Here is a 3969-nt window from a genome sequence, read left to right on the forward strand (position 1 = left end):
CAACGACAGAAGTAACAACTGATGCGTCGACAACTACAGCAGAAACAACGACAGAAGTAACAACTGATGCGTCGACAACTGCAGCAGAAACAACGACAGAAGTAACAACTGATGCGTCGACAACTGCAGCAGAAACAACGACAGAAGTAACAACTGATGCGTCGACAACTGCAGCAGAAACAACGACAGAAGTAACAACTGATGCGTCGACAACTGCAGCAGAAACAACGACAGAAGTAACAACTGATGCGTCGACAACTACAGCAGAAACAACGACAGAAGTAACAACTGATGCGTCGACAACTGCAGCAGAAACAACGACAGAAGTAACAACTGATGCGTCGACAACTGCAGCAGAAACAACGACAGAAGTAACAACTGATGCGTCGACAACTACAGCAGAAACAACGACAGAAGTAACAACTGATGCGTCGACAACTGCAGAAACAACGACAGAAGTAACAACGATGCGTCGACAACTGCAGCAGAAACAACGACAGAAGTAACAACTGATCGTCGACAACTACAGCAGAAACAACGACAGAAGTAACAACTGATGCGTCGACAACTGCAGCAGAAACAACAAACAGAAGTAACAACTGATCGACAACTAGCAGAAACAACGACAGAAGTAACAACTGATGCGTCGACAACTGCAGCAGAAACAACGACAGAAGTAACAACTGATGCGTCGACAACTAGCAGAAACAACGACAGAAGTAACAACTGATGAGTCGACAACTGCAGCAGAAACAACAAAGTAAAACTGATGATCGACAACTACAAGAAACAACGACAGAAGTAACAAATGATGCGTCGACAACTGCAGCAGAAACAAACAGAAAAACAACTGATGCGTCGACAACTGCAGCAGAAACAACGACAGAAGTAACATGATGCGTCGACAACTGCAGCAGAAACAACGACAGAAGTAACAACTGATGAGTCGACAACTAAGCAGAAACAACACAGAAGTAACAACTGATGAGTCGACAACTACAGCAGAAACAACGACAGAAGTAACAACTGATGCGTCGACAACTGCAGCAGAAACAACGACAGAAGTAAAAACTGATGTCGACAACTGCAGCAGAAACAACGACAGAAGTAACAACTGATGCGTCGACAACAGCAGAAACAACGACAGAAGTAACAACTGATGCGTCGACAACAGCAGAAACAACGACAGAAGTAACAACTGATGAGTCGACAACTGCAGCAGAAACAACGACAGAAGTAACAACTGATGAGTCGACAACAGCAGAAACAACGACAGAAGTAACAACTGATGCGTCGACAACTGCAGCAGAAACAACGACAGAAGTAACAACTGATGCGTCGACAACTGCAGCAGAAACAACGACAGAAGTAACAACTGATGCGTCGACAACTGCAGCAGAAACAACGACAGAAGTAACAACTGATGCGTCGACAACTGCAGCAAACAACGACAGAAGTAACAACGATGCGTCGACAACTACAGCAGAAACAAACGACAGAAGTAACAACTGATGCGTCGACAACTGCAGCAGAAACGACAGAAGTAACAACTGACGACAACTGCAGCAGAAACAAACAAAACAACTGATGCGTCGACAACTGCAGCAGAAACAACGACAGAAGTAACAACTGATTCGACAACTGCAGCAGAAACAACGACAGAAGTAACAACTGAGCGTCGACAACAGCAGAAACAACGACAGAAGTAACAACTGATGCGTCGACAAACAGCAGAAACAACAACAGAAGTAACAACTGAGTCGACAACTGCAGCAGAAACAACGACAGAAGTAACAACTGATGATCGACAACTGCAGCAGAAACAACGACAGAAGTAACAACTGAGTCGACAAACAGCAGAAACAACGACAGAAGTAACAACTGATGCGTCGACAACTGCAGCAGAAACAACGACAGAAGTAACAACTGAGTCGACAACTGCAGCAGAAACAACGACAGAAGTAACAACTGATCGACAACTGCAGCAGAAACAACGACAGAAGTAACAACTGATGCGTCGACAACTGCAGCAGAAACAACGACAGAAGTAACAACTGATGCGTCGACAACTGCAGCAGAAACAAACGACAGAAGTAACAACTGATGCGTCGACAACTGCAGCAGAAACAACGACAGAAGTAACAACTGAGTCGACAACTACAGCAGAAACAACGACAGAAGTAACAACTGATGCGTCGACAAACTGCAGCAGAAACAACGACAGAAGTAAAATGAGTCGACAACTACAGCAGAAACACGACAGAAGTAACAACTGATGCGTCGACAACTACAGCAGAAACAACGACAACAACTGATGCGTCGACAACTGCAGCAGAAGAAGTAACAACTGATGCGTCGACAACTGCAGCAGAAACAACGACAGAAGTAACAACTGATGCGTCGACAACTACAGCAGAAACAACGACAGAAGTAACAACTGATGCGTCGACAACTGCAGCAGAAACAACGACAGAAGTAACAACTGATGCGTCGACAACTACAGCAGAAACAACGACAGAAGTAACAACTGATGCGTCGACAACAGCAGAAACAACGACAGAAGTAACAACTGATGCGTCGACAACTGCAGCAGAAACAACGACAGAAGTAACAACGATGCGTCGACAACTACAGCAGAAACAACGACAGAAGTAACAACTGATGCGTCGACAACAGCAGAAACAACGACAGAAGTAACAACTGATGCGTCGACAACTACAGCAGAAACAACGACAGAAGTAACAACTGATGCGTCGACAACAGCAGAAACAACGACAGAAGTAACAACTGATCGACAACAACGACAGAAACAACGTCGACAACTACAGCAGAAACAACGACAGAAGTAACAACTGATGCGTCGACAACTGCAGCAGAAACAACGACAGAAGTAACAACTGAGTCGACAACGCAGAAACAACGACAGAAGTAACAACTGATGCGTCGACAACTACAGCAGAAACAACGACAGAAGTAACAACTGATGCGTCGACAACTGCAGCAGAAACAACGACAGAAGTAACAACTGATGCGTCGACAACTGCAGCAGAAACAACGACAGAAGTAACAACTGATGCGTCGACAACTACAGCAGAAACAACGACAGAAGTAACAACTGATGCGTCGACAACTGCAGCAGAAACAACGACAGAAGTAACAACTGATGCGTCGACAACTACAGCAGAAACAACGACAGAAGTAACAACTGATGCGTCGACAACTGCAGCAGAAACAACGACAGAAGTAACAACTGATGCGTCGACAACTGCAGCAGAAACAACGACAGAAGTAACAACTGATGCGTCGACAACTACAGCAGAAACAACGACAGAAGTAACAACTGATGCGTCGACAACTGCAGCAGAAACAACGACAGAAGTAACAACTGATGCGTCGACAACTGCAGCAGAAACAACGACAGAAGTAACAACTGATGCGACAACTAGCAGAAACAACGACAGAAGTAACAACTGATGTCGACAACTACAGCAGAAACAACGACAGAAGTAACAACTGATGCGTCGACAACTGCAGCAGAGAAACAACGACAGAAGTAACAACTGATGCGTCGACAACTGCAGCAGAAACAACGACAGAAGTAACAACTGATGCGTCGACAACTACAGCAGAAACAACGACAGAAGTAACAACTGATGCGTCGACAACTACAGCAGAAACAACGACAGAAGTAACAACTGATGCGTCGACAACTGCAGCAGAAACAACGACAGAAGTAACAACTGATGCGTCGACAACTACAGCAGAAACAACGACAGAAGTAACAACTGATGCGTCGACAACTACAGCAGAAACAACGACAGAAGTAACAACTGATGCGTCGACAACTGCAGCAGAAACAACGACAGAAGTAACAACTGATGCGTCGACAACTACAGCAGAAACAACGACAGAAGTAACAACTGATGCGTCGACAACTACAGCAGAAACAACGACAGAAGTAACAACTGA

The sequence above is a fragment of the Ciona robusta genome, chromosome 1 (genome assembly GCF_009617815.1).
Source record: "Ciona robusta chromosome 1, ASM961781v2".
NCBI lineage: Eukaryota > Metazoa > Chordata > Ascidiacea > Phlebobranchia > Cionidae > Ciona > Ciona robusta.